Source organism: Glandiceps talaboti, chromosome 1 (assembly GCF_964340395.1).
Source record: "Glandiceps talaboti chromosome 1, keGlaTala1.1, whole genome shotgun sequence".
In the NCBI taxonomy this organism is placed as follows: Eukaryota; Metazoa; Hemichordata; class Enteropneusta; family Spengelidae; genus Glandiceps; species Glandiceps talaboti.
The window spans coordinates 27073459-27085755 of record NC_135549.1 but is presented as its reverse complement, the minus strand read 5'-3'; positions in this window follow the sequence as shown (position 1 = coordinate 27085755).

The following is a 12297-nucleotide window of genomic DNA, read 5'->3' as shown; positions in this document are numbered from 1 at the left end:
CAATGGCAGACTACTTAGATGTGATAACGATACACATAGTCATACTTCGTTGTTGTGAACGAGGACGAGGTTTGGTCAGTACGAAAGTCAATAAATTGCCTCATATTTGCATATTTACATATATTTGCATGGATGAGTCTACTCTTGGAAATATCTATATATAATGCAGATTCTAGCAACAGAGCTGTGTTATCAGTGGAGCTGGTTCATATCTGCCAGTAACTTGTCACGTCGTTTTTCTTGCGTTTCCTTTTCGGACGTTTCTGTCACCCTTCACTGGGTTTTGTTGACGGATTTTACACAACAAAATCGTATGTACGTACGTTGTTACCTGAGCTGTCGTATATAGTTAGTTACATTACTAGTTGGGAAAGAAAATTTTGGGTATTCCCCCATATCGTTTTACTTTGGCGTGCATGATACGAAGTTTAAATACAAATCTACACCTTAAAAAAACGGAACGATAACTTGTGATTGTCACCGACGACTTTTAGTACAATGCAAGCGGAAAGTATCATGTTAGAAAACAAACCATTTACTTCCCATTTTATTTACTTTTGAATAAAAAATACTGGCGTAATTTCTACATTTGCACTTCCGTGTTTGTTTACAATGCAAGCGGAAAGTATCATGTTAGAAAACAAACCATTTACTTCCCATTTTATTTACTTTTGAATAAAAAATACTGGCGTAATTTCTACATTTGTACTTCCGTGTTTGTTTATCATGCAAATGTTCCAGTACATGTATACATTTAGAAATGAGGAATTTTCAAGAAACAGCTCACGCAACAAGAGTCGAGGAGAAACCCACGTCAGTCGAAGACCGAAGCGTATCTTGACTCAGTTGAAGGCAGGCGGCATAATTTGTGTTCGGTGCACGTGTAAGCGATATTTTGGTACACTATGGCTATCAACGAACAACCACAAACTCCGTCAACTTTCCCTATTATTATAAAGGTGGCGCTTGGTATCATGGGATACCTTGATATGCTAATAACTGGTACATCGACGTCCTATTTCTACGTTTGTGGAACGTGTAACGATATTCGCTGTGAATCAGAAAATGCCAGTATAAAATTTTCGGCGTACCTTGTCAAGAAAGCTAATCAAGAGGCAACTGTTCCAGCTACTGGTGGTGTCTCTCAAGAGGACGAAGAAAGAAAGACGGACGCAACTGTCATTGTCCTTCAGGATCTTGATGACAACCAGAATGACGTTACTATAAACAACTCACAACAAGATGGATGCCGTGAATGTGATACCAATATACTTGGTGGTAATAATTATATACACAAAAAAGGTAATGTGTCCCTGGAGAAGTTCACCCAAAGGACAAGTTGATTTCACAGTGTATTGATTGATAAGATGTTTGACTACTGATTTATACAACTTATTGCATTTAATTATCATCTATAATTTTAACGAAATTTTAATGTATGATTTATAAAGTTCATGTTATTACATATTGGGTTAGTATTACATATTGGGTTAAGGTGTTATTACATATTGGGTTAGTATTACATATTGGGTTGATTATTACATATTGGGGTGATGCAGTAGTCGTGTGTAGAATGTTGTGATGTAGTGTAGTGTAGTGTAGTGCAGTGTAATGTAGTGTCACAGTAGTGTAGTGTAGTGTAGTGTAGTGTAGTGTAATGTAGTGTACTGTAGTGTAGTGTGGTGTAGCGTAGTGCAGTGTAGTGTAGTGTAGAGTAGTGTAGTGCAGTGCACTGCACGTGCAGTGTAGAGATATTGAAATCTACGTACATGCGACTGTCATGTCGAGTAATACACTGTCTTATATTATTATTCATACAGAATCAAGAAGCGTTGGTGACTGGCTGACTTTGCTCTTCACTTGGACATGGATTCTACTCCTGGTTGGATTATTCGTCAACTATATCCAACGTTTACTATTCAGATACTACGGCAGAGAAGACAAGGTACTACGACTTCTATCACCCGCTTTTTATTGCCTATCGATGTTTATTCCTATCATCATTCGTCTGTTTTCTCTCGCTTCGTGTAAAGGCGCCATGCCTTTTCAGACCCATTACATAAGGGTGTGTCTTTCGTATGCTGATTTTCAAAATAATAGCAGTCGTCGAATGGGTTACGTATTCTTTGCATTCCCCGTCATCTGTACCGCGATACGGGTGTCGTACAATGTGCTTGTGTTTTATAAAGGAGGTGCGGACGATCCATGTTGGTCCCCGCCTGAAGTCAATCCGAGGGTTATACTTTCACCAACAATGGGAATCATTGGTTATTTTTTCTTCACCTCTTTCTGTTTTCTTATCTATAACTTGAAGAAGTGCCTGCAAATGGAACTGCGTTTTCTGTCATCGTTCCTCGCTAGCCATGCCACAAAGTCCGATTCACTACCAGACGAGGTCTGTTTCCAGCGTATCGCAGTAAGTTTTCAGAGATTCGCTCCTCTGCAAAATTTTCTGTGTCGTTGGATGGTTTTCCAACTTTCTCTCGTTACTTTTAAGATTTATCTGCAGATTTGTTGGAACTACAGTGTCGGTGAGGATAACTTCTATGAACTGAAACCCCTATTCTTAGCCGCCACTATCTGGTTAGAAATAGCCATGTTCTTGGTCCTACCGCTCATTGCAGTTGGTGGATTTCACATAGAGCGAGAATGGAAGAGCATGACGTCATTCGTGCAGATCAAATGTTCGATGAATGAATCTCCATTCTGGGAGCGCATTTCCAAATTCGTTTCCGAAATTAAAGTGCCTAAGATGAATGGCAAAATGACCTTCATCCTGACCGTGTTTACTGGTATACTTGCCTTGAACTTGGGAATACAGAGTGTCGAGGTATGGTCCAAAGGAAAGGATAGTGTTTGTTCAGATTTCAATGCATCCTCCGCGATTTCACCAAATATAACAATTATGTCAACTTGATTTGCTGTATTCATCCACACATATGACGTCGATCATCAGTGAGGCATTTTCTTTGAGACCCAGTCTTTAGTTATCATGTTTAGAAGGATTTTAAATTGATCTAAAATCATCAGTCATTCCAACTTTATAATGGAGGGGGGGGGGGACTTAGAGACATGGAATTGACAAAAAGGTTACTATAGTTTTGATAGATGAACAATTCAAGTCCAGTTGTCTACGGCGAAAGCTTTTATCGGGTTACCAACGTTTCAACTTCACATCATTCTCGCAAATCAGAGCTGTTATTTCTTTCGCGACACCGCGAAATAACGAAATTTGCTCCCTCCTCATGTTAACTTCCAACATTTTCGCAAACCGGTCCAGAGTATTTTTCCGCTAATGCAAAGAAAAATAAATGAAGGGCGCTTACGTTAGTTAGTTAGCATTGCCGTCAAAGAGGGTAGTAATTTATGACGATGAAATTGCGACAATCTGAATTTTGATTTTGCAAGGGTCATTATTGAATTGAATTGAATTGAATTGAATTTTTATTTCACCGGAAACATAAGATAATAACAATGCAACGAGGAAAATACAAATACAATAAAAGAAAATGCTCTGGTGAGGACCATGGAAATAGTTTACTAGAAACTAATCTATTATGACATAGTGGTTAATTGCAATTGAGGTCAGTATTTGTGTAATAACCTTTAACGATGACGGGCGAACATTGGAATCAGGACATATTTACATACAAACACATTGCGTGGTACGGTCTCATTTAAATACACCAATACTTGCTTTCATATAACGAATGAAACGTAATTTATGACTTCCCCTTTTCATGAAATTTTGCACTTGCCTTCGCGATATTATTCAAGATTCAAGACAAGTCATGTATTTAGTCCATTGATGAACAAATACACAGCATCGACTAACAAGGATGTAGACCATGAAAACCTTCAATTTTGTTGTTGTTGTTGTTGTTGTTGTTATTATTATTATTGTTATTGTTATTGTTATTGTTTTGTATTTACAATTTTGCAGTAATCCGGATTGAACCACACACCGATATCAAGTTTATCTATTCCAATGAAATTTCATAAAGCTAGGTTAGAAGATAAATTACAGTAAACCCAGTATCTAATTTTCAATTTAGAATTCTCTCTAGATTCCTCACCACAAATAGGTTTCTGAAAATTAGAGGCAAAGTAGAGTCAGATCAGTGTACATTCTGTTCTGGTTATGTAGAGAGTCTTATGCATTTATTTTTGTGGATTGCCGGTGGCCGAGCGGTTAGCTCGTACGCCTGCAGTCTGTGTTCGAACCCGCCTGGTGTCCGCTGGGTTTGATTTTAAAAAATTAACAAAGTCTCTATGTAAGAAGGGTGATGCTCAGTTTGAACAAAGCAGGTTTTCCCCGGGCACTCCGGTTTCCCCCTGCTTCTTCAACAGTAGGGCACTAGGGCGCTGCTCTTGCGGCGACCATTCAACAAATTTCCGAATTTATTCGGACGAATAAAGATTATTATATTCTCCAGTTTCGGCAACAGAGTCGAAACTGCAAAACAGTTGCGATATTACCATAGAATTTACACCGTTAGATGTTCTTTTATAACTACAAAGCCAAATTTTCCTTATTCGAAGGCTGAAGTAAACGCTTTGAATTATTTTCTGTTGTTGATTAATAAGTTTATCTTTAATTGTCGATTAAGATAAAGTCACGCCAAATCTTACCAGACTAAATTCCTTTTTGAATATTGAGCAAAAATTGAATAACCTACACAAGAATATGATGGGGAATGATCTTCATAATAAGTATTAGGATATTTTTGGAAGATTTTTGTTTGAACTATAATAAGAGATTAGTTCGTGGTACGGTGTGAAATGTACATTTTGTTTTTCTCTTGATTAGTAACAATAATAAAAGAAAATATCACAACATATACATGTAATTGCTTTAATTAGCGAGCCAATATTATAATAAAATGGTATAATACAATACGATGCAATTATCAAGATGTGTAAATTAATTAAATTACTGGTAATCAATTAAACCCCTTTTTACCCCTTCTCGTCTGTATGTCTGACCCCCTCTCTCCCCCCTCTCCTCTCCTCTCCTCTCTCTCTCTCTCTCCCTCCCTCCCTCCCTCCCTCTCTCTCTCTCTCTCTCTCTCTCTCTCTCTCTCTCTCTCTCTCTCTCTCTCTCTCTCTCTCTCTCTCTCTCTCTCTCTCTCTCTCTCTCTCTCTCTCTTTCTCTCAGATTGACAAAAGAAGAAAAAGATGAACTGTAGACAAGCCAACAAACATGTTTAATGCTAATTAATCATATTTAATAACCAACAGCCGCAATTCAATATTCATGAAAGAAAATCATACACTTAATCTTAGGCATGGCTGAAACATATTACAGTAACATAGTATATAAATTACTTCAAAGCAAAATTAATAAAATGTCCTTTATCACATAAAATTGTAATAAAGTATACAACTCACTACAAACAAAAATGGGACTACCGAAATACAGTTTACATGTGATTGATACCTTTTCAGTCAAAAAAGCCAGTAAACTATAAAGAGTTGTAATGTTTACCAATAACGTCATCTCCAGGTTTCAATTTTCTCACTATTTCTGAAACTTACCCCGGACTCTATTAGATGTCATTGATGACATTAGTAAATGGGACTGCCATTTTTTTTCAAGTTTTTATAAATGCTGTTTTGACTTTAAAATGTTGACCCAAAATCGATGATATATATATATATATATATATATATATATATATATATATATATATATATATATATATATATATATATATATATATATATATATATATATATATATATATATAGGGTCGGCTCTATACACCCAGTGGGATGACCGTCGTCGTCCTGTCTCGTCTTTGATGAATTCTGGCACCGCGAAACCAGTGACGTAGTCCAGACACGGGTTGTCGTGCCGTAGAATGACCAGGGTATATAATCCATATTTTCTGTTTAAAGACAATATCTTGAATTGGCTTGAGTATATATGGTACAAAACGTCTTGTACTAATATGCCACTACTGATGACAAGTAACTCAGAAATGAGCCAATGGTAATATTTGTAATATAATATCGTGGCTTCCTTTTTAAAAAATAAATAAAAGCTTATTGCCATAGAACAATTGTATTCTTAGAGCAGGACAGATTTGCCATTTTTTTCGTACATATCAACAAGGCTGACGGTTCAGTAGTGTTAAAGTCTGTTACCAGAGAGAGTGGAGGGCCCATGGTTGTACACTATAAAATTATACAGCAATTGTCTGTGCATCCTAAGATAGGCCTACGTGCAGCAGCGCGTGGATAGAATTACGTTATCTAACTTACTCTGTGTTTTGGGACATTGTTGTAAGCCAGGAATCAGTAACATTCTGTATGTACTCACTGGTTGAGACAGGTATAGCAAGAGTTGTCGTGTTCGCAGAACTTGACAAATTTGCGGCGACTGGCATGATTGCAGACATCGTAGCGTTCATGGTCAAACTGTCGGTTACGTTCACATCTGATCCGTTCAAAAACATAGTAGTATTCAGACACCCTAAGTCTCCTTCTTTCCAAACTGTAACGTATTGAAATCCGAGGTTAACCGCCAAGATGCCGGTCAATACCGTGAGGATAAACGCCATCTTACCTGCCGTTTTGTGAGGTTGAATCTCTGCAATGAAAGCTGAAAACTTGGTCCAAAACGGTGTTTCGTGTACTGTACTCGCAACACGCACGAAGGAACCAAATCGTCGCCATATGTACTCGATATGAAAACCCCCAACTGCTGCAAGGGGTAAAAAGAAAAACATACTGATTTCGAGCCAGACGACACTCGCTACCAGCAAGGCCTCCAGTTTTAGGCGGTCATCTTCTTTGATGTTGTAATTCCAGTACACTTGAAGAACAATTTTGAAAACTGCCAAAGTCATCTGAAAAAGCATCCAGCGACATGCAAGGCCTTGGAGAGCGGCGAAGTTCCGAAAAGAGACGAACGATTTCCGAAAGCAAAGATCGACGTTGTCGGTGTTGTTATTAATGAACGCTGTCAAGAAACAGAATTCTGTTTCCATGGCTTTACGAAGTAACCTGATCAGGCAACAAAAAGAACCAAAGACAAAGTAGCCCAAGATACCTGCTAACGGACCGAGGATATCTTTAACTTCCGGGATGGGTTTACTTTCGCATGGCGAACTCGGTTCTTGCGTGTAGTCATAAATGTTGTAAACAATCCGAAAAAACGTGCAGAGAAATGGTAAAAGGAAAAATATCAAAGTTGCCTTCACGGGGGATTTAAAGTCGGCGTACTTGAAACGGGCCAGGATGAAATTCTCAGTGAGGGATTTCATTTTACAGAAATGGGGAAGTGAAAGTAGACGAAGGAAGGCAACAATAAGGAGCGCCAAGGTGTAGAGACCATACGACATCAGATAGAGGGCGCGATTTGATTTGCCATAGTGAAGGACAAGGCGGTGTGATATGTTGTACACCAATAACAGTAGTATAAGAAGAATCCACGCCCAGGATAGAACATCGACGATTCTACGGTCTCTGTGTTCGACTCTACCTGTAATGGAGAGATATGAAGAAAAATGTAATTAACAAAAATAAAACAGTACAGCGGCTCAGTCCACTGTGAATAAAAGGACTATTGACATTCATGCTAGCTGTCCATGGCTTTGTCGTGAGCCCACATATGGTACAACAATATTGAAAATACATATATAATAAATAATTCTATGTTTTAAACTGATACTGTACCTTCTTTAGGCGATGGCATTTCCTTACTAGAAATATTGATAACACATTCACTACAGTGAGTATCATTCGTCTCAAAGTCGATTACGGTCTGATCTCCAGCGTCGTCCTCGACGATAACCCTCGATGGGATCTCATTTTCGTGAAGTTTTACCTTGATGTTGGAGTCGCCGAGAAACACTTCCACCGGGTTGCGTTTACGAATCTCGTTGGCCTCCTGACTAATTCGTTGACATTTCCTACAGAGTTTGCTATTTGGTACACTTGTTATATAAAAGTAACCAAGTAAATATAATATGATTCGGATTAACACTGGGATTGGTCTTACACCTGGAAAGTTGGTGTCTGCTGGGAATTGGCTTTCCTTTTTGTCATACATTTTCAGTTCAATGTCCCTCTTGTGTGATTCCATCTGAAATCAAGTTTCATCGCGAGGACAGAAAACCACACGTTAATATAATATTAATGTGTTGAACAACTTCTCCAGTCTGAATTATTCATTTTCAATGTTTGGTATCAAGCAATGCCTCTTATCCATCTATTTACATCTATCAATCCAACCGTCTGTCTGTCTGTCTGTCTGTCTGTCTGTCTGTCTGTCCGTCCGTGTGTGTGTGCGTGCGTGCACATGTATGTATGTATGTATGTATGTATGTATGTATGTATGTATGTATGTATGTATGTATGCATGTATGTATGTATGTATGTATGTATGTATGTATGTCTGTCTGTCTTGTCCATCTCTCTGTCTGTCTACCTTTGGATATATCAAATTAATTAATTATTAACTGAAAAACTGAATGACTACACACAAACACAAACACAAACAACAAACACAAACACAAACACAAACACAAACACACAAACAAACAAACACAAACACAAACAAACTGACCGACTGATCTTTTGGGTGGTAGGGTTCGAGGTTCAGGCATAAAATGATACAATTTGCAATTAAATCTTGAATAAGTGCCCAGGAAGTTACTTTTCAGCAGTCGTACCATTACTATTGCTATTTTAATATCATCCGAAATCTTTAAAAAAAAAATTGAAAATATACTTACTTTTTAATGTACACTTAGACATACAACAAACCTGGTTTGATCTAGCTCTCCCAGAAATCACATATGCATCACTGAGAAACAACCATGGACAAATGGACTGACTTGAAGATACACGTTGACTCCAATCAGTGTTCCGCCCTCACCGGCCTTGACGGTGATTGGGCTGATGAGGGCGCCCGACATGGCATATCCTACAGATACGCTATGAAATGATTTACAAGAAAATTTGAATAGTGCGCACACATATCGTATAGATTATATATAGTTGAGACTTGTTCATCTTTGTTTAATTGAGGAAGGGGAACAAGCACATTTATACACTTTACAACTTTCGTGAAAAGAATTGCATTCTAGATTCAGTGTTTTGTTCACCCCATTGAAAAACACTGTAACTTCCCCAATATTTCAACCAAAGTCAATCTTTTAGAAAGATGTCGTGTCTTTGAAGCAGTTTAAAACTTTCACTTCTGTAGTGGTAAGAACGTAATGTTGTACTAGAGAAAGCCATCTGACTATAAGGTGGAGAAACAGATCGTGGATAATGAACCCATAGGTACAGTGCTTGACCATAGATCTACAGTGCAAATGTAATGCATGCTTAGCTTGTTGGAGCTGTATTCTTATGACTCTTGATTTTGTTGGATGTTAGTTGGTTTTGTTAGTTATTTTTTAATACATATAAAGCGCTCCCCCCCCTCCCCCCTTCTGTGCTCAAAGCACTTTACAATTATTACCCCTGGTTCAAATCTACACCGTCCTTTATACTTCCTCAACTCCCTGGGGGAGCATACAATCCATAGCAGCATAGGATTAAAGCATTCACATTGCAACCTTTATCCTATCTGGTCCCCAATTATATAGTTTGGTGGACTGAGGCACAGTAGTGCTTCAAATCTTGCCCAAGCAAGGACTTTAGCCATTCACAAACAAACGGCAGCGATGGGGCTTGAACCTGCAACCTGAAAGCCGGCCACTCTAACCATTTGCCCGTCATGACTCCGGATGTGTTTGTATAATAATAAAGAAACCATGACTAGTAATACATAAAGTATGATTTGAATACAATTTATTGGAATAAAAATACCACTATTTGGAGAAACAATATAATTTACAAGAGTTGAAATAAGTTTAAAGGAAAAAAAACCACCACAGGTGTAGAAGTCTAGGGAAGCTTCTGTTGGAAACAAGTTTGACAACATTCTGGATTTACCTCTATTGAAAGAAAACCAGAAGTGATACGGATCTGTAAACTGATCAATTTCACTTCTGCTACATACATCATAATACAGGTGGGTGCTGATAAACAAAGATGTGAACTATCGTTTGATAAATGCGTAGATAATAGAGGAGAGATTTCTCTATTGGCTGTGATTAACGGTACATACATTTAAACAAATAGTGTAAATATCATAAACTGTATTAGAAAATCAAAAATGTGTCATGTATAATTGTACAAGAAGATGTAGTCTTGATGCTATACGTGGTGTCGAATCTCAAGATCTCTCTTCACCCATGACGAGCTCAATCAGAAATCATGAACCAAAAGTTGTTCATGCAAATGAGTAGTAAACCCCCCAACTGTTAAAATGATGTAAACAGCATATAAGTAGCATCCTGATATGACAAATCTACTATATTTGGACATTATATAATTGCCCCATGTACACATTAACTTAATCATTATGGGGCAGAATTCAATGATTGATTAACAAAGACATGATGTTAATGACTATGTGGGTGGCTTCATTTCAATTTGGAATTTCATCTCAAGACCTTATTGAGCTAGACATGAGAAGAGATTTGAAGTCACGAATAGCCTCTAGACTAAATTGTAAGTCACCGATAGCCTCTAGATTAAAGAAGATGCAACTGGACAGCTGATATTAGAAAATATAATTTGAATTAATAATTAAATTCTGATATGTCAAGCAATAATTTGCTGTGAAATTGACACAGTGTTGTTGGAAGTGGATGATGCCAATTTCTCTGTAAGATTACATAAAATTACATTATTCTAGTATGGCATTCTTTATCTAGCTTGGATAATGATGGGATGGAAATAATAATGAAGATTACGATAGTAAAACAGTGGCATAATGTTGGGAAGTTTTGTGTCATGATTTACTTGGTTGAATCATTTTAAATTTGTACAGTTAATTCTCCGTGCATTTAAGTCTTGTGACTAATGTGATCAGATCACAATATATTTGGTATGCAAATTAATATATTTGCATTGATGATTCATTTAAAGATGCAAAAAAATAAAATAATGATTGTGAAAGAAAAGGAAAATTAGTTGACTGTATGAAGCAAGAATACTAAAATATGCAAATAGTGATATTACAGTCAATTACAGCTTTGAAATATCTCACACAACTGAAATAATTTAAGAAAATATTAGAGTCAATTTGTATGATATTATAGTACAGCAAATAATACAGTACAATGACAGAATCAGAGTGTACTTGAGGTATTTGCACGAGTGCTTGCAGTGTTCTCTGCGCCCCATATTTTCATGAGCAAAGCATAGCGAAAGTGAAGCAGAAAACACTGCAAGCATAAGTGCAAATACATCCGAGTACCCACACTGGAACTCACATGGCATAGGGTTCTGTTATGATTACATAATGTTTTTCTGAAACGGCAAATTTCCTTAAAAATCATAGCACGATCACGCGATTTCATGTGAAAGCAAAATGCAATCATTTGAAATGATTGCATCCTCATTTGCATGCAGGTTTGCAATAATATTATCGGCATTGCACTGCAGTGAAAATACCATTAGTATGCGTATGCATCAGTGCTAGTAAGCTCTGGTACATATATGTCATAATGCATACACTGGTTTTTGTATGCGACTATCTGCGTGCTTATTTTAATTCAGCTGTATTTGTTCACTATGGCAAGGTGGTAGTCATTTACGAAGGCAGGTTTTTTTTTCATAAAGGGCAGATAAAAAACGTCACAGGAACTAACAATCACTGTATGACACAAAAATCAAATTCTAATTTACACACAAAAAGAGACCACAAAGAAACTGATGATGGAAGGCTAAATAAAAATATATTATAAGAAAAAAATATTATCTATTTTCCAATTTTTCTCAAAGAATTTTTTTGTTAAATGTTTAGCTTTGCAGTATATATTTGTGTGTGTTCAGTTGTAACATAATCATGTTGTATACAAATCTAAACATTCCAATTATCGAGACTGTGTGACTTTGCAACTGTACTAATATCTCTAAATTTGTTATTAGTGGGATACATGATATGTGTGAAATATGCTGAATTGTGGACTCGGAAGTCTGCCATTCTCGCAAGCCACAGCATATTTTTTCACTGACGCAATGAAAAATTTCCACAGAAGCATTTGTTAAGCACTGCTGTAAAGCGGCCTGTGGTTTACAATGAAAGGATGTATTTGTATTCGTATTTGTATTCGTATATTTATGTGCATGTGTATTTGTATTCATATTCATATTCGTATTCGTATTTGTATTTGTATTTGTATTTGTATATTTGTATTCATATTCATATTCATATTTGTATTTGTA